Raw genomic sequence first — 19,671 nt, 5'->3', positions numbered from 1 at the left:
CGCAAGTGTCGATCTCCGATGCCCTCCCGGTGCTGGACTCTGCCGCCGATCGCCTCCGTCGCCTGGATCAGATCCATGGCGCCCGCCTGGAGGCAGAGGGCAGCAAGCTTTGCCAGGCGGTGGTAGACTACGTCCTGACGTGCTTCCGGAGTCATGACCCCGCCATATCCTTGGTGCCGGTGATCGATGGTCCGATAGCCGCCATAGAAGATGTCGTTCGGGAGAGTGTACAAGATGCAGTGGAGACGGTGGTCGCGCGCTTCCAGCGTGATCCTACTGACGCCGAATAGCTGAACCTGTAGAGACAAGGCGAGGGTTCCGCTGGAGGGCGGCTGTAATAACTTTTGGCCATGTAACATATTTTAAGAACTGTTAATCAAGTAGCACTGGAACTTATTTGTATGTTATTTGCCATTGCTGTGTGTAGCGTCATCAACTTCCACCTGGTACTTGGCCCCCCTGGAAGGTAGGCTCGACGTGTCGAGGCTGGATACCAGTATACCAAAGAAAAATTGGTGGCCCGGCCCCTAGGAGGTAGTCTCTACAGTTTGAGACTACCTACCTCTAGATTGGGACCTGAACTTGCACACAGCTTCGACTTTGAAGTTTTAGGAGCACACCCGCAGGACCCACCATATGGTATCTTTCATCCCTTGATTCATGCAACAGGACCTGCAGGATTTAGCCTAGGAAGCCAAGTCGTATGCCCGGACCCGCAGGATCACAGTTCCAAATACTAGGGCACCCATTGCAGAGTGGTGGAGCGTGCAGGCTTAGGGTACGGAACCATGCTAAGCAACTACATAGCTCCGGAACACTCCAGGAGACGAGCGCCCATTCTCTAGAACTGGACCCTAGGTTGCTGGACCCCCCGTAGCAGTAGAGGGGTCCTGAACTACAAGCCTGGATACTCAATTCAGATGTCATCATACCAGCAAGGGTGGGAAACTGGATGGGTGGGTTAGATAAAAAATAATGCTTGTAAACTGAAGTAGAATAAAACCATCACAAAAGCACATCTGGGGGGTAAATCTTTTCCTTATAACTTGATATACATGGGTGTAGACCAACAGACCGGGCTTACGAGGGCGAGCCTCACCGGATTGACGTATACATATGCGCAACCTAGTTACAAAGGAAGAAAACTCAACCTCCTAGCTTTACTTTTATGGATAGAACTTACGGAGATGCTCTATATTCCAGGGATTGGGAAGAAGTACTCATTCTGTTGTGGCAAGGCGGACACACCCAGGTCAGCATATTTCCGTCACCTTGAAGGGTCCTTCCCAACTGGGGGAGAGTTTGTGGAGCTCTTCTCGGTTCAGTACTCGCCTTAGAACTAGGTCCTCGACCCTGAGCTCCCTACTATGCACAAACCGCTGGTGGTAGTGCCTGAGCGCTTGGTTGTACCGTGCATTTCGGATCGCCGCTCGCCATCTACGTTCATCGATGAAATCCACGTCCTCACACCGCAGCTGTTCCTGCATAGATTCATCGAAAGACTGGACCTGTGGCGAGCCCATAATGATTTCTAGGGGAAGACAGGCTTCAGCCCCGTAGATCAGGAAGAACGGGGTCTCCGCGGTGGCTCGACTGGGTGTGGTCCGGTTCCCCATAGTACGCACAGAAGCTCGTTGACCCAATTTGCACCATGCTTTTTTAAGCAGTCATGGTGCGTGTCTTGAGTCCCCTGAGGATTTCTGCGTTTGCCCTCTCAGCCTGGCCGTTGCTCATGGGATGAGCCACAGACACAAAGCAGAGCTGGGTGCCGATGCCCTTGCAATACTCTTGGAAGAGACAACTTTTGATCTGGGTCCCATTGTCCATAATGATACGGCTTGGGACCTCAAATCTATAGATAATCGACTTGAGGAAGGCAACAACAGCACCTTGGGTGATACTGACCACAGGGGTGGCCTCTGACCACTTTGTGAATTTGTCGATAGCGACGAAGAGGAAACGGTACCCGCCGACAGCCCTGGGGAATGGTCCCAGGATATCCACCCCCATACAGTGAATGGCCAGGAGGGTGGAATCATTTGCAGAGCCTGAGCCGATGTGTGTATCTGCTTTGCATGGAACTGACATGCTTTACAGGACTTTACCAACTCAGCTGCATCCTAGGGAGCGGTTGGCCAATAGAAGCCGTGCCGGAAGGCCTTACCAACCAGTGTGCGGGATGATGAATGACTTCCGCACTCACCTCCATGGATCTCCGTGAGCAGCTCACAGCCCTCCTCCTAGGTGATGCACCGCATGAGAATGCCGTTGGCGCCACGGCGGTATAGATCCCCTTCTACCATCGTGTATCATTTACCCAACCGTACTATGCGCTCTACGGACACATGATCTTCAGGAAGGATATTTTCTTTCAGGTAGTCCCAGATCTTAGAGATCCATGCATAAGGACCACTCTGAGCTACTGGCTGTGGCGCTAAGAGATTGGCAGGACCCTCTATAGCACACATAATCCTTGGTGGGTTCTGCAGATGGAACACCACCGGGACCGCTAGCTTCGAGGTGCTAGTCTCACCCCCTTCGCCCGGTTCGGCAGGCTGGGCGATAGGGCTCAGCAGTCGTCTTTCGAAGACGCCCTCGGGCACGGGTGCCCAAGTTTATGCCCTTGTGGAGAGTTCATCTTCTATTGAGTTGTTAGTCCGAGGAACATGTTGCAGTTCCAGGGCAATGAAATCCTTTTCCAGCTTCCTTACGTGGAGGAGGTAAGCTGCGAGCGTGGGCTCGTTACAGCTACATTCTCTGCGGACCTGCTTGATAATCAGCTGGGAGTCCCCCTTCACGAGGAGCTAGCAGATCCCTAGGGATAGGGCCGTAGACAAGCCGAAAATCAGTGCTTCATACTCTACCATGTTGTTGGTGGCCTTGAACTCAAGGTGCACCATGTACTTCACTTGATCTCCGCTTGGGTCGATGAGGACCACTCCAGCACCGCCACCCTGCTGGCGGGCAGATCCGTCGAATAAGAGCGTCCAGTGCGGCTCGGTGAAGACCAGAGCCCCGGGCTCCGCAGGTGTGGGGTCCGAATCGGGATCCGGACCCCTAGGAGCGCTCGAGGAAGGGGTCCATTCCACGATGAAGTCAGCCAGAACCTGGCTCTTGACAGCGTGGCGAGGCTGGAAGTCCAGTTGGAACTCAGCAAGCTCCGCGGCCCACTTGGCGATGTTGCCTGTGGCGTTAGAGTTGTGGAGAATGGCCCTTAACGGGAAGGAGGTCACCACCAGGACCCTGTGTGCCTGAAAATAGTGGCGCAACTTCCTGGACGCAACAAGTATATCATAGATAAGCTTGTGCGTATCAAGCTACCTGACCTTTGCCTCATGGAGGACTTCGCTGACGTAGTAGACTGGCTTCTGGATGGTTTGGACCCCTGCGATTGATCCCAAGCCCTCAAACTCTTGACCTTCCGTCACCATCGTGGTGGTCGGACCACCACCTTCTCCTAGGGGAACTTTTTTACTCCCCTGGGGATGTTGTGCCGTCCTTTCGGCGACCAGCACCATGCTCACCACCTCTGTAGCCGCTGCAATGTATAAGTACAATGGCTCCCCTGGCTCTGGAGCTACCAGTATTGGTAGGGACACAAGGTGCTGCTTCAATTCTTGAAAGGCTCGTTCTGCGTCCTGAGTCCAAGAGAACGGGCCAGGCTTCTGTAATAGCTTGAAGAAGGGTAGCGCCCTCTCGGCCAGTCTTGTGATGAAGCGGCTAAGGGCGGCCAGTGACCCCGTAAGCTTCTGGACGTCCTTGATTTGGGCCGGAGGCCTCATTGTCTCAATTGCTTTGATCTTCTCTGGGTTTGCTTCAATGCCCCAGTGCGAAACCAGGAATCCCAGCAACTTCCCCGGAGGTAGAATCCACGATTTTATCTATTCGTGGAAGTGGAATAGGGTACTTGGGACAGGCCTTATTGAGGTTGGTGTAGTCGATGCACATCCGAAGCTTCCCGTTAGCCTTGGGAACGATGATTGGATTGGCCAGCCATACTGGGTGATGGATCTCTTCGATGAAGACAGCACGCAGCAGCTTCTGGACCTCCTCATGGATGAAATCCTGCCACTCAATGGACTGTCTCCGAGGCTTCTGACTCACCGGTTTGGCGTCAGGGTGGATCTTCATATGGTGCTCGATCACCTCCCTGGGGATCCCAGGCATCTGCGACGCATCCCATGCGAATATGTCGGCATTTGCCTGGAGGAAGGCGACGAGCACGATTTCCTATTTCTCCTCCAGATTGCCTGTGATGCGAGTGGTCTGGGAGGAATCCCCGACGAGCTGGATAGTCTTGACGGGACCATCGTCTGCTCTAGATGGTTGCACCTTAGGCTACTTGGTAGGCGCCTTGATATAGGAAGTCGAGGGGTCCCTCCCCCCGTCATCCGGGCGAGCGAATTCTGTCGCCAGGGCGTGCAACTTCTCGACAGCTGCAAGCGCAGCGAGGCGGTCGCCCCGCACGGTGAGGACCCCAGTAGGGGACGACATCTTGAGGACCAAGTACCCGTAATGGGCAACGACCATGAACCGGTACAAGGCTGGCCTGTCGATGATGGCATTGAAAGGGAGGTTAACCTCCGCAACGTCGAACTGGACGTTCTCAGTGCGGAAGTTCTCCTCAGTCCCGAATGTAACCGGGAGTGCAATGCTCCCAAGGGGATACATCGGTTGAGGGCCCACTCTGGAGAATGGGCGAGAGGGTCCCAGTCGGGATCCTGGGATCTGCAGCTGCTTGAACGCAGCATGGCTGATGACGTTGAGCCCAGCTCCACCATCAATCAGGACATGATGTAGCCTCATGTTGGCGATGACAGGGGTGGTGATGAGTGGTAGTATGCCGGCCCCTGCCATGTTTTTGGGGCAGTCGGATGCCCCGAAGGAGATAGTGGTGCTCCGCCATCGCTGATGTGGGGCTGCCTTCGGGACCCCTGGGGTCGCCAAAAGGACCTCACGGCGCAGGGATTTCACGTTCCTACGGGAGGTAAGCTTCGAGCTTCCGCCATACATCACGTACAACTTCTTGCGGCGGTCGTTGTCATCACCGGAGTCGGAGTCTCCAGTGAGGATGTCCTTGAGGACTTGCTCGGGGGACTCATACCCGAGGTCCCGTTCTCCCGCGGCCAGGTCGCCTTCGTCGACCTTCTCCTTGCCAGGCCGGTGACGAGGCGGCGAGCCATCCTTGGAGGCCTGCTCACGCTGCTCGCTAATGTGCTTCGCGAGCTTGAGGATCTCTCGGTATTTCGAGGCGCTGTGGCGACTGTTGAGATGGACAGGGCATGATCCACTGTTACTTCCCTGTTGCCGTGGGCACTTGCCACGCTCGTCCCGACCCCCAGCCGCAGCTACAGCGACCGAAGCACTAGACTGTGGCCTATCGTGACCGTGGTTCTTCTTCTTCTTCTTCTTCTTGCCACCGACCTGGGTGCCGGCACCTGAGCCGCCCGTCTGGGTAACTCCGGTCTGCGGTGTCGTGTGCCATGCATGACCCTCGGTAGCTCTGGCACATTTGTCAGCCAGAGCAAAGAGTGTAGTGACGGTTTCTACGTCATGCGTCGCTAATTTCTCCAACATCTTCTCATCACGCACTCCCTGTCGGAAAGCAGTGATAATGGAGGCATCAGAGATGCGAGGTATAGTCCCTCGTACCTTGGTGAAGCGGGAGATGAAAGCCTGGAGAGTCTCCCCGGGTTCCTGCCTCACTGCATGGAGATGAGCCTCCACACCATGCTGCTGATAAGAACTGGCGAAGTTTGCTGTGAACCGTGCATAGAGCTCTTCCCAGGAGTAGATCGACCCCGGGGTGAGGTTCATGAGCCAGGTTCAGGCTGGCCCAGTCAAGGCTACATGGAAGTAGCTTGCCATTACGGCAGTGTTTCCACCAGCTGCCGTAATGGCGGTTACGTAGACCTGCAAGAATTCCGACGGGTTTGTTGTATTGTCGTACTTCTCCGGCAGGTGTGGCCGGAACATGGGTGGCCAAGTCGCCGCGCGGAGATGATCCGCTAGTGCGGCACAGACCACGCCGACCAATGGGACACCTGCCTGGATTCAGGCGCCCCTTGCAGTGAAGTCTTGGTCGAGGTTGCGACCCTTGAAGTTTTGCCAGTGCTCACGCGCCCTCTCTAGAGAGACTCGAGCATCCTCACCAGCACGCCTACGGTTGATCTCTATCGGGGACCATAATTAGGGGTACCCCCAAGACTCCTAATCTCAGCTGGTAACCCCCATCAGCACAAAGCTGCAAAGGCCTGATGGGCGCGATTCCGGTCAAGGCTCCGTCCACTCAAGGGACACGATCTCGCCTCGCCCGAGCCCAGCCTCGGGCAGGAACAGTAGACCAAGGCAGATTCACGCCTCGCCCGAGGGTCTCCTCAAGCAACGGGCGCACCTTTGACTCGCCCGAGGCCCAGCTCGGGCAGGCTTCGCGGAGAAGCAACCTTGACCAGATTGCCACGCCAACCGACCGTATCGCAGGAGCATTCAATGCAAGGATCGCCAGACACCTTATCCTGACGTGCGCCCTTCAGTCGATAGAGCCGAAGTGACCGCAGTCACTTCACTACTCCACTAACTGACCTGACAGGAAAACAGTGCCGCCTGCCCTGCTCTGACTGCTGTGCCACTCGCCAGAGTGAGGCTGACAGCAGCTAAGGCCAGCCTCGGGCGCCATAGGAAGCTCCGCCTCGCCCGACCCTAGGGCTTGGACTCAACCTCGACTCCGGAAGACGGTCTTCGCCTCGCCCGACCCCAGGGCTCGGACTCCACCTCAACCTTGGACGACGGTCTCCGTCTCGCCTGACCCCAGGGCTCGGACTCAGCCTCGACCTCGGAGGAGCCACCACCTCGCTCGACCTCGGGCTCGGACCGACCACATCACAGGGGGGCCATCATTACCCTACCCCTAGCCAGCTCAGGCTACGGGGAACAAGACCGGCGTCCCATCTGGCTCGCCCCGGTAAAATAGGTAATGATGGCACCCCGCGTGCTCCATGACGACGGTGGTTCTCAGCCCCTTACGGAAGCAAGGAGACGTCAGCAAGGATCCGATAGCCCCAACAGCTGTGCTTCCACAGGGCTCAAGCGCTCCTCCGACGGCCACGACATCACATGAACAGGGCAGCAACACCTCTCCGACAGCCACGACGACATGTACATAGGGCTCTGGCTCCCCTTTGCTAGACATGTTAGCACATTGCTACACCCCCCATTGTACACCTGGGCCCTCTCCTTACATCTATAAAAGGAAGGTCAAGGGCTCTCGTACGAGAAGGTGGCTGCGCGGGAGAACGGGCCGACGCACAAGGCTCGCGCGCTCTCTCTCTCTCTCCCTCGCGAACGCTTGTAACCCCCTACTGCAAGCGCATCCGCCCTGGGCGCAGGACAACAGGAGGTCGTGGTTTCCCCTTACTGTTTTCCCCCCTTGTGTTCCGTCTCGCGCCGACCCATCTGGGCTGGGACACGCAGCGACAATTTACTCATCGGTCTAGGGACCCCTCGAGGTCGAAACGCTGACAGTTGGCGCGCCAGGTAGGGGCCTGCTGCGTGTTGACGAACAGCTTCCCGTCAAGCTCCAGATGGGTAGTCTCCAGCAACCTCTCCAACACGGGACGGTGCTCCATTTCGGGAGCCTTGAGATCATGTCCCTCGACGGCAGCTACGACATGATACTCCTTCCTCCGCCGCGTGACAACGACAATGGCGGCCGTCAGCCCGCCCGTCGGCGGCGGAATCGACGACGTCTTCCCCACGTGACGGAAGAGCAACATCCGGGTCTGTCCCGTCACCTTCCCCACCGACGGAGGAGGAGGCGGGGCAGGCATGGCCAAGCAGGAGGCGACACCTCGTCGGCTGTCGAGCGAGTCGACGGCGCCGGCGACCCAGCGGGGGACACGTCGGGCGTTGACCTCGCATCTGAGACGAAGATGAGCGTCGTTTCCCCGCAACACGCCAACCCCAAGCAGACGCACAACGCCAGCACTCTCGCGAAGGACTTGCTGGGCGTTAGCCTCGTACATGAGATAACGGTGCAGTCCATCCCTGACGCGACTTCGTCACCATCCGTCGATCAAGAGGTACCGTCCGTTTCCCATCTCGTGCCTTTTAGATTCAGCTTGACCTACCAAGCGACCCCGCTTCGGTGGATGCTTTCATAGAGGCATATCCGAACCTTCTAGGGTATCATATGCGGTCAACCTGGGACCGACTGACGGCCGTCTCGACCTACGGGCCCCCGGGTTCCGAGGAAGATAACGAGCCCGACTCTGGTTGGGATTTCTCTAGGCTCGATAACCCCAGTGCCATGCGGGACTTCATGACCGCATGTGACTACTGCCTCTCCGATTGCTCCGATAGTAGCCACAGCCTCGGCGACGAGGACTGTGGCCCAAGTTGCGAATGTTTCCACGTCGATCTAGGGGGTCTCGACGAAGGCAACCATCTTGGTATGCCGGAGGACGGCGATCCCCCTAGGCCTGCACCTCGCGTTGACATCCTTCGGGAGCTAGCTGTGGTCCCAGTCCCTGCGGGGGGTCAGGACGCACAGCTCGAGCAAATCCGCGAGATGCAGGCTAGGCTCGACGAGGAAGCAGGACAACTTGTGCAGCTCCGGCAGAATATCGGGCAGGAGGGGGCAGGCCGAGCACCGGCCGGAGAAGCGTGTCATCTGGCCCAGGACGTCCAGCACCGCATCGCCGACGATGCCAGGGCAAGGCTGCCCCCGGCTTCCAGTGGGGTCGGCCAGAACCTGGCTGCAGTAGCAATACTACTCCGAGCGATGCCGGAACCATCCACCATCGAGGGGCGGCGTATCCAGGGAGAGCTCAAGAATCTCCTGGAGGATGCCGCGGTCCGACGGGCCGAAAGCTCTGCCTCCCGAAGGCAGGGGTACCCCCGGAGCATCACACCGCGACTTCCCGATTCATGCGAGAAGCCTCGGACCACACCGGGCGCACGCGGAACACAGCGCCTGCGGCCCCGGGTCGCCTCGGCAACGAGCCCACCTCGACGATAAGGTGCGCCGAGGCTACCACCCGAGGCGTGGGGGACGCTACGATAGCGGGGAGGACCAGAGCCCCTCGCCCGAACCACCCGGTCCGCAAGCCTTCAGTCGGGCCATACGACGAGCGCTGTTCCTGACTCGGTTCCGAACCCCGACTACCATCACCAAGTACTCAGGGGAGACAAGGCCAGAACTGTGGCTCGCGGACTACCGGCTGGCCTGCCAGCTGGGTGGAATGGACGATGACAACCTCATCATCCGCAACCTTCCCCTGTTCCTCTCCGACGCCACCCGAGCCTGGCTGGAGCATCTGCCACCTGCGCAGATCTCCAACTGGGACGACCTGATCAAAGCCTTCGCCGGCAACTTCCAGGGCACGTACGTGCGCCCTGGGAACTCCTGGGATCTCCGAAGCTGCCACCAGCAGCCGGGAGAATCCCTGCGGGACTACATCCGGCGATTCTCGAAGCAACGCACCGAGCTGCCCAACATCACCGACTCGGATGTCATCGGCGCGTTCCTCACCGGCACCACTTGCCGCGACCTGGTGAGCAAGTTGGGTCGCAAGACTCCCACAAGGGCAAACGAGCTGATGGACGTCGCCACCAAGTTCGCCTCTGGTTAGGAGGTGGCCGAGGCCATCTTTCGGAAGGACAAGCAGCCTCAGGGGCGCCAGCTGGAAGAAGTCCCCGAGGCGTCCGCTCAGCGCGGCACCAAGAAGAAGGGCAAGAAGAAGTCGCAAGCGAAACACGACGCCACCGACGTAGACCTTATCGCCGCCACCGAACACAGGAACCCTCGGAAGCCTCCTGGAGGCGCCAACCTGTTCGACAAGATGCTCAAGGAGTCGTGCCCCTATCATCAGGGTCCCATCAAGCACACCCTTGAGGAGTGCGTCATGCTTCGGCGCTACTTCCATAAGGCTGGGCCACCGACGGAAGGAGGCAGAGCCCCCGACAACGACAAGGAGGGTCACAAGGCAGAGGAGTTCCCCGAGGTCCATGACTGCTTTATGATCTACGGTGGGCAAGTGGCGAACGCCTCGACTCGGCACCGCAAGCAAGAGCGCCGGGAGGTCTGCTCGGTGAAGGTGGCGGCGCCAGTCTACCTAGACTGGTCCGACAAGCCCATCACCTTCGACCAAGGCGACCACCCCGACCACGTGCCGAGCCCGGGGAAGTACTCGCTCGTTGTCGATCCCGTCATCGGCAACGTCAGGCTTACCAAGGTCCTCATGGACGGAGGCAGCAGCCTCAACATCATCTACGCCGAGACCCTCGGGCTCTTGCAGATCGATCTATCCTCGATCCGGGCCGGTGCGGCGCCCTTTCATGGCATCATCCTCGGGAAGCGCGTCCAACCCCTTGGGCAACTCGATCTGCCCGTCTGCTTCGGGACTCCCTCCAACTTCCGAAAGGAAACCCTCACATTCGAGGTGGTCGGGTTCCGAGGAACCTACCATGCAGTGCTGGGGAGACCATGCTACACCAAGTTCATGGCTGTCCCCAACTACACCTACCTCAAGCTCAAGATGTCGGGCCCCAACGGGGTCATCACCGTCGGCTCCACGTACGGACACGCATACGAATGCGACGTGGAGTGCGTGGAGTACGCCGAGGCCCTCGCCAAATCCGAGGCCCTCATCGCCGACTTGGAGAACCTCTCCAGGGAGGTGCCAGATGCGAAGCACCACGCCGACAACTTCGAGCCAGCTGAGACGGTTAAGTCCGTCCCTCTCGACCCCAGCAATGACGCCTCCAAGCAGATCTGGATCGGCTCCGAGCTCGACCCCAAATAGGAAGCAGTGCTCGTCGACTTTCTCCGCGCGAACACCGAGGTTTTTGCGTGGAGTCCCTCGGACATGCCTGGCATACCGAGGGATGTCGCCGAGCACTCGCTGGATATCCGAGCTAGAGCCCGACCCGTGAAGCAGCCTCTGCACCGATTCGACGAAGAAAAGCGCAGAGCCATAGGCGAGGAGATCCACAAGCTGATGGCTGCAGGGTTCATCAAAGAGGTATTCCATCCCGAATGGCTAGCCAACCCTGTTCTTGTGAGAAAGAAAGGCGGGAAATGGCAGATGTGTGTAGACTACACTAGTCTAAACAAAGCATGTCCAAAAGTTCCCTACCCTCTGCCTCGCATCGATCAAATCGTGGATTCCACTGCTGGGTGTGAAACCCTGTCTTTCCTCGATGCCTACTCAGGGTATCACCAAATCAGGATGAAAGAGTTCGACCAGCTCGCGACTTCTTTCATCACACCTTTTGGCATGTACTGCTACATTACTATGCCATTCGGTTTGAGGAATGTGGGTGCGACATACCAAAGGTGCATGAACCACGTGTTCGGAAAGCACATCGGTCGAACGGTCGAGGCTTACGTCGATGACATCGTAGTCAAGACGAGGAAAGCCTCCGACCTCCTCTCCGACCTCGAAACGACATTCAAGTGTCTCAAGGCGAAAGGCGTAAAACTCAATCCCGAGAAGTGTGTCTTCGGAGTCCCCCGAGGCATGCTCTTATGGTTCATCGTCTCCGAGCGGGGCATCGAGGCCAACCCGGAGAAAATCGTGGCCATCACCAACATGGGGCCCATCAAGGACTTAAAAGGAGTACAGAGGGTCATGGGATGCCTTGCGGCTCTGAGCCGTTTCATCTCGCGCCTCGGTGAAAGAGGCCTACCTCTGTACCGCCTCTTAAGGAAAACCGATCGTTTCACTTGGACCCCCGAGGCCGAGGAAGCCCTCGGGAACCTAAAGGCGCTCCTTACAAGCGCGCCCATCTTGGTGCCCCCCGCTGCCGGAGAAGCCCTCTTGATCTACGTCGCCGCTACCACTCAGGTGGTCAGCGCCGCGATCGTGGTCGAGAGACGAGAAGAGGGGCACGCATTGCCCGTCCAGAGGCCGGTCTACTTCATCAGTGAGGTACTGTCCGAGACCAAAATCCGCTACCCGCAAATTCAGAAGCTACTGTACGCGGTAATTCTGACGCGACGGAAGTTGCCACACTACTTCGAGTCTCATCCGGTGACTGTGGTGTCATCCTTCCCCCTGGGGGAGATCATCCAGTGCCGAGAGGCCTCGGGTAGGATTGCAAAGTGGGCGGTGGAGATCATGGGCGAGATAATCTCGTTCGCCCCTTGGAAGGCCATCAAGTCCCAAATTTTGGCAGACTTTGTAGCTGAATGGGTCGACACCCAGCTTCCAGCGGCTCCGATCCAACCGGAACTCTGGACCATGTTTTTCGATGGGTCGTTGATGAAAACAGGAGCGGGCGCGGGCCTGCTCTTCATCTCACCCCTCAGGAAGCACCTCCGCTACGTGCTGCGCCTCCATTTCCCGGCGTCCAACAACGTGGCCGAGTACGAGGCTCTGGTTAACGGGTTGAGCATCGCCATCGAGCTAGGGGTCCGGCGCCTCGACGCTCGGGGCGACTCGCAGCTTGTCATTGACCAAGTCATGAATAACTCCCATTGCCGCGACCCGAAGATGGAGGCCTACTACGATGAGGTTCGGCGCCTGGAGGACAAGTTCTACGGGCTCTAGCTCAACCACATCGCCCGACGATACAACGAGACTGCGGATGAGCTGGCTAAGATAGCCTCGGGGAGGACAACGGTTCCTCCGGACATCTTCTCCCGAGACCTACATCAACCCTTAGTCAAGATCGAAGACACGCCCGAGCCCGAGAAGGCCTCGGTTTAGCCCGAGGCACCCTCGGCTCAGCCCAAGGCACCCTCGGCCCAGCCCGAGGCACCCTCGGCCCCCGAGGGTGAGACACTGCGCGTCGAGGAAGAGCGGAATGGGGTCACGCCTAATCGAAACTGGCAGACCCCGTACCTGCAATATCTCCACCGAGGAGAGCTACCCCTCGATAAAGCCGAAGCTCGGCGACTAGCGCGGCGCGCCAAGTCGTTCGTCTTGCTGGGTGACAGAAAGGAGCTCTACCACCGCAACCCCTCAAGCATCCTCCAGCGATGCATATCCATCGCTGAAGGTCAGGAGTTATTGCAAGAAATACACTCAGGGGCTTGCGGCCATCACTCAGCGCCTCAAGCCCTTGTTGGAAACGCCTTCCGACAGGGTTACTACTGGCCAACCGCGGTGGCCGACGCCACTAGGATTGTGCGCACCTGCCAAGGGTGTCAATTCTCCGCAAGGCAGACGCACCTGCCCGCTCAGGCCCTGCAAACAATACCCATCACCTGGCCGTTTGCCGTGTGGGGTCTGGACCTCGTCGGTCCCTTGCAGAAGGCACCCGGGGCTACACGCACCTGCTGGTCGCCATCGACAAGTTCTCCAAGTGGATCGAGGTCAGACCCCTAAACAGCATCAGGTCCGAACAGGCGGTGGCGTTCTTCACCAACATCATCCATCGCTTCGGGGTCCCAAACTCCATCATCACCGACAACGGCACCCAGTTCACTGGCAGAAAGTTCCTGGACTTCTGCGAGGACCACCACATCCGAGTGGACTGGGCCGCCGTAGCTCACCCCATGACGAATGGGCAGGTAGAGCGTGCCAACGGCATGATTCTGCAAGGACTCAAGCCGAGGGTCTACAACGACCTCAACAAGTTTGGCAGGCGATGGATGAAGGAACTCCCCTCGGTGGTCTGGAGTCTGAGAACGACGCCAAGCCGAGCCACGGGCTTCACGCCGTTCTTTCTAGTCTATGGGGCCGAGGCTATCTTGCCCATAGACTTAGAATACGGATCCTCGAGGACGAGGGCGTACGACTACCGAAGCAACCGGACCAACCGAGAAGACTCACTGGACCAGCTGGAAGAGGCTCGGGACATGGCCTTACTACACTCGGCACAGCATCAGCAGTCCCTGCGACGCTACCATACCCGAGGGGTTCGGTCCCGAGACCTCCAGGTGGGCGACTTGGTGCTTCGGCTACGACAAGACGCCCGAGGGCGCCACAAGCTCACGCCTCCCTGGGAAGGGCCATTCATCATCGCCAAGATTTTGAAGCCCGGAACATACAAGCTGGCCAACAGTCAAGGCGAGGCCTACAACAACGCTTGGAACATCCGACATCTACGTCGCTTCTACCCTTAAGATGTTTTCAAGTCGTTCATACACCTCGTTTACATACGCAAATAAAGTCTAACCATCAAGGAAGGGTCAGCCTTGCCTCGGCAAAGCCCGACCCTCCCTCGGGGGCTAGAAGGGGGAGCCCCCTCTGCGTCAAAATTTTCCTCGAAAAAAGTCTTCCACCAAAACGACTTTCGTGTTTCTCGACTATATCAGTAACAGAACCCCGAGAAACGAATAAGAGTGCATGTAAGTGGCAAGGCCAACCAAGCCGAGGGATTCCTACGCCTCCGGGATACGGATACCTCACTCGTCACCTACCACGAAAAATAACTCTTACTTGGGTAAGCAATCCTGCTACTGACGAACAAGTCCGGATACGCGAAACGGGAGGAAAAGAGACACAGCTTTATATCACGACGACAAAGTGTTCAGGCCTCGGCGGCCGCGAAAGACACACACATATTTAAAATAAACTGCCCCGGCAGAATCAGGCATCGCCTGGGGGAGGAGCTGCACCCTCGGTTTCATTTCCACCCTCGGTGAGATCCGCCCCGCCCTCGGACGGTGGCGCGAGCGGAAGAATCTCCGCCTCGAAGGTGGACGCTAGCACCGCACCCGGGCCCGCGGCGGCCGCGTCAAGCCTCTGAACTTCGGCCAGGGTAGCTTCGTCTTCATCAGGGAGGCAGTACCCCTCGCTGACCCGCTCCAGATCCACATCGTAGTGGGAAGCGAGCACGGCGAAGGCCCGCCTAACGCCGTGATGTAGCGCCTCGCGGAGTCTGCCGCGCACGTGGTCACCCAAGGCCTGCAGGCAACTCTGGGGGGAGCTTCCCGAGGGGACGTCGTCAAGACCGAGGATCTGGCAGAAGGCCGAGATAGCCTCGGACATGGCCACGCGGTCGACCTCCTTCTGCTCAACCGCCTGGGCAAGTGCCTTGGCGGACTCGTCGAGGGCAGACTCGAGCTCTGCAAACAGCCAAAACAGAATTCTTCAAACGCAAGTTGAAGAACGAGGCTAAATCAAATTCTCAAAAATAGCCAAGACATACCTTCGGCCCGGGCACGCTGCTCCGAGGCTGCGGCTTGGGCGGATTGAGCAGACCCGACGGCCACGGCCAGGTCCGCCGCAAGGGCTCCGGCCCGAGCAGACGCCTCGGCTAGCTGGCCTCCAAGGGCCTCAGCCCGGCTCTCAGCCTCGGCGGCCCGGCCCCGAGATTGGTCCCGCTCGCTGATGACCTGGCCAAGCTCCAACTGCCGCTGCTGCGCCTCTGTGCGCACCGCCGCCGCCTCTGTCCCCAGCTCGTCACAGAGCAACCGAAGGTCCGCCACCTCGGCGCTCCATTGGGAGAGGCGCTCGGTGGTCTCGGCAAGCGTGGTCCTCAGGAACCGCAGCGAACCCTAGACGTCGGCCTCGCGGCAGATGAACGATGACTTGGCAGTGCTCAGATCCGTCAGATCCTGAGGAAGGGAAGCGGGGCATCACAAAGAATGCCTTGATCACATGAAAGGTATGCCTGAAATCCTTACCTGGAGGATCCTGGGAACGTCCAGGGTTGACCGAAGCGATCCCACCGTCGCCTCGGCACACTCGCGAAGCTCATCCCAAGTCTGCTCCTCTCGCTCATCGTCAAGAATGAGGAGGGGTTCTGAAGCACCACGGGTCCAAAACCGGAGCCTCTCCCCACGCCGCTCATTGGGACCTCGCCGCGCGAGGATGAGGTCGCCGCTCCTCAAGACGGGCCGCGGTTCTGCGCCTCCCTCCTCCAAGGCGTCGGCACCTCCTGCAGCCAGCGCATCGAGTACCTCCTCGGCCAAGGGGGCAGGTTCCCGATCGCCGACCTTGAGTGGCAGCGCCTCGGCCATCTCAACATCGGCGGCGACGGGTGTCTCCACGGCTAGAACGGCAACAGCCTCGGCAGAAGCCAGTGCCAGCACCGGCAACCCGCCCGGTGGGCTCGAGGCCGCGGCCGCGCCAGCAGCCTCCCTCGGCACGACGGCCACCTCGACGGAGGGGTCAGCCTCGGGAACTCGCCCCACGGCAACTTGTGCCGCCTGAGCCCCCTGCTTGGGGGCACCTTGTGTAGAGGCCGGCCGGCCGGTGAGGCCCGGTGCAGCACCGACTGCAGAAGCTGGCGCCGTCTTAAGGGCCTTCCGGGGAGCCAGACCGGTCGAACCGTGCCTCCGTTTGCTGGGAAGAAAGGGAAGAGCAGGATCAGGATACACGAAGAAGGAGCCGGGACAGAGGTATCCTTAGATACTTACCCACTCCGGGCCACGACCAATCGTGCCTGCGGGGAGGCCCCTCGAGCCTCGGTCCCTGCGGGTACCACTAAGGTTCGCCCCGCTGCCGGCTTCGGCACCGTCCCTGCCTCGGGCGCCCGAGGCGCCAGAGGGACGGTCTGCCCAGACGCAGACACGACGACCTGAGGATCAGCCTCCTATGCAGTTGGCATGGGCAACGGCTCTTGAGGAGCGGGCGGGTCGGCCTGACTCCCCGGGGTCACCTCAACTACCTCGGCCAAGGGGTCAAGTACCCCCTCGGCCTGCCCCCGTTCTTCGGACCGGGACCCCGACGTCCCGGCCCCGGATACCGACGACGCCAGCCCACTCGGGGGCTGGCTCGACGACCCCTGGACCAGCCTCAGATCCGGGCTGAGGCTGAGGCGGGCAGCCATGTCATCGTCTTCATCATCGTCATCGTCATCATCGTCGTCGTCGTCATCATCGGGCGTCTCCGGCGACGGCTCCCTCGGGAGCCCGTCCCTCTCCTGCCGACGACGACGCCTCTCCAAGGCATCCCGAGCCCACATCCGCTCGCGGGCCTGAGCCTTCTTCGCGTCCTTCTTCTCCTTCTTCTTCTCCGTAGCGACCCTCCGCGCGGCTCGGTCCACCGCGTCCTCTGGGACCGGCGGTAGAGAAGGCTTGTGAAACCCCACCTCCTGGAAACAGACGGAAATCTCAGCTGTGAGAACCCAAGGACAATCTTACACAAGAAGGAAGAAGGAGCGGACACTCACTAGGGATATGCACCCGCGCTCGGGGCGCATCGAGGGCTGGGTAAGAGCACCGACGTCTAGCTTTCGTACTCTGCCGGCTACCCGCCTGTGGAGGTCATCGGCGGGGAGGGGGACCGAGGACATCTGCGAACCCTCCAAGTCGACCCCCGGCGTCATCTCCGAAAGCGGCAGCCGCCGCTCCGTCAAAAGGAGCACCCTCCGGTGATGGATGGCGGTAACCACCTGAAAGTTGCCTAGAGGGGGGGGTGAATAGGCAAGTTAAAACTTTTTCAACAAAAACTAGAAGCAAACTGGGTAAAACTGAATTGATCTCAAAATTCACCCAGTTAACTTTAGAAATGAGATGTTCTAAATGATCCACAGGGTTCAAAGTAGTAGATCTGAGAAGGGCACTTCTCAAAATCCACACACCAAAAGATATAAACAAATCTTCCACGCAATGGTGAGAGAACGAAGAAAACAAACAAACACAATGAGCAAGAACACAAGAGACACAAGATTTATCCCGAGGTTCGGTCACACCATCAAGGTGCCCTACTTCCTCGTTGAGGCGCCCACAAAGAGCCGAGTCTCTTTCAACCCTAATCCTCCCTTTGCCGACCACAAAGGTCAAGCCCACACAATAATCTTTGCTCAAACGAGCGGGTAATACAAACTTTCTTGTGGTCTTCCACAAGATTTGGAGACTCACAAGAGACACCTAGTCGTCTAGGAGCTAGAAGCTCCAAGAGTAATGAATCCACAAAGAACTCGATGTAGTACCAAAGCTCGAATCAAGAAGAGCAAGAGAGATTTGGAGATGAAGCACAAAAACCGCAGCTCTCAAACTCACTCAAAGATTTCTCTCCAAAGATTTGAAATGGGAGAGGCAAGAGGTGTGTGAGAGAGAGTGGGAGGTGTTTCTCAGGTTGGGAATGAAGTTTTGTGCGTGCTCTTCTGTGGGGAGAGAGGTAGGAGTGAGTATATATAGGTGGGGCTCCAAAACTAGCTGTTTTTGACTTTTCTGCCCAAAAACCGGTTGAACCGGTCTCAAAACCGGTTGAACCGGTTTTCAAAAAGCTGCGTACAGCTTTTTGGCTGACACAGCAGACTGGCAGAAAAAAGTGAACAGTGCAAAAACCGGTTGAACCGGTTTTAGAACCGGTTGAACCGGTTTCCACCAGACAAAAACCGGTTGAGTGTCCGGTTGAGTGTCCGGCTGAACCAGTATTTTGAAAAAGGGTGAACAGTGCAAAAACCGGTTGAACCTGTTTTTCCAAAAAGCAATTTTGGCCAAGATAGACTTTAAAAGGTTGTACTACATACTTTCACTAAGGATTAACAAGGGTAAAATGGAAGTTTTGGATCAAGGATTTTTGAGCTTTAGTACCAACACCAACCTTCTTTTTGGATCCCCCTTGATAGTACGACGATTCCTATACTCAAGTTAAATAAAATATAATTAAGTAAACTCCTTGAGTCATTGGTGTCTCAAGTGTGATTTCTCCATGGTGTTGCTTCATAAGGATCACAAACATCTTTGTCTCACCTTTTGAAGCAAACACAAATCGAGCCTATGACTTGTGCCATTTCACCATATATGAGTTCAAATCATGGCTTCAAGTCACCTTACTGATGCATCAACATGTTGTAACTCTTCATAGCTGATTAGTTCATCGACTTAGTGCAAGTACTCTCTTCTTCACCTTAGCCATGGTACCTCGGTCTACAAGCCGTCGCTTGGCCTTCACCTTCGCTTAGTTCCTCGAAGCCCTTTCCTTGCTATCTTCACCCTATCAAGCCATTCTTGAGTCACATCCTATTGAGCATCCATTGAGAGAATCATTTCTTCAATATTGTGAACCTTGCTTGAATGTCATCTAGATATAACTGCTAAGATCAATCAAGCTCTAGTTTGATTCTCATATATTCATATATGGACTAATAGTAATATGGTCAAGCCAATTCACGATTCCTCATATCTTGTTCACTTTGGCTTGACCAATCCTCTTAATCACTTCAACCTCTATTATGATCATATTTATGCATAGTGATTTCTCAGGACTTGTCCATATATTCAAACCAATATAGAGACCATATTATATCCATTTGCATTGTCTCACTGGTTATTTGACCTTGTGTTGAACCTTATTCACTGATCATTATACACTATTCAAGTATGTTCATCATACTGAATTTCCTGTTCAACACTTAGCAAACTTGTTAGACCTTTAAATGTGTTGTTATCCAAATTACCAAAACTCACAAAAGGGATAAATGCACTTTCAATCTCCCCCTTTTTGGCGATTGATGACAACACATTTAAAGCTTACATAAGATTTGATAAATAAGATTTTGAATCATATGATATAGTTTCCTCCCCCTAAATATGTGCATTTTAGAAAATACCAATTTTGTACTCAAATGCCAAAAGCACATATTTGGGTCAAAGTATGGAGACAACTTATATCATACTATTCATAGGGTGCAGTGTGTCATAAAATAAACGTGATGCTCATGACATAGTATGCACTCATCAACTTTCTACATCTTATTTTTCTTATGACTTCCTTTTTTTAATTATTTCTCCCCTTTTTAAAGCCTTCTAACCCTTAGTTACATAAT

Source organism: Zea mays, chromosome 5 (assembly GCF_902167145.1).
Source record: "Zea mays cultivar B73 chromosome 5, Zm-B73-REFERENCE-NAM-5.0, whole genome shotgun sequence".
Lineage (NCBI taxonomy): Eukaryota > Viridiplantae > Streptophyta > Magnoliopsida > Poales > Poaceae > Zea > Zea mays.
Note: the sequence above shows the minus strand (reverse complement) of the source record.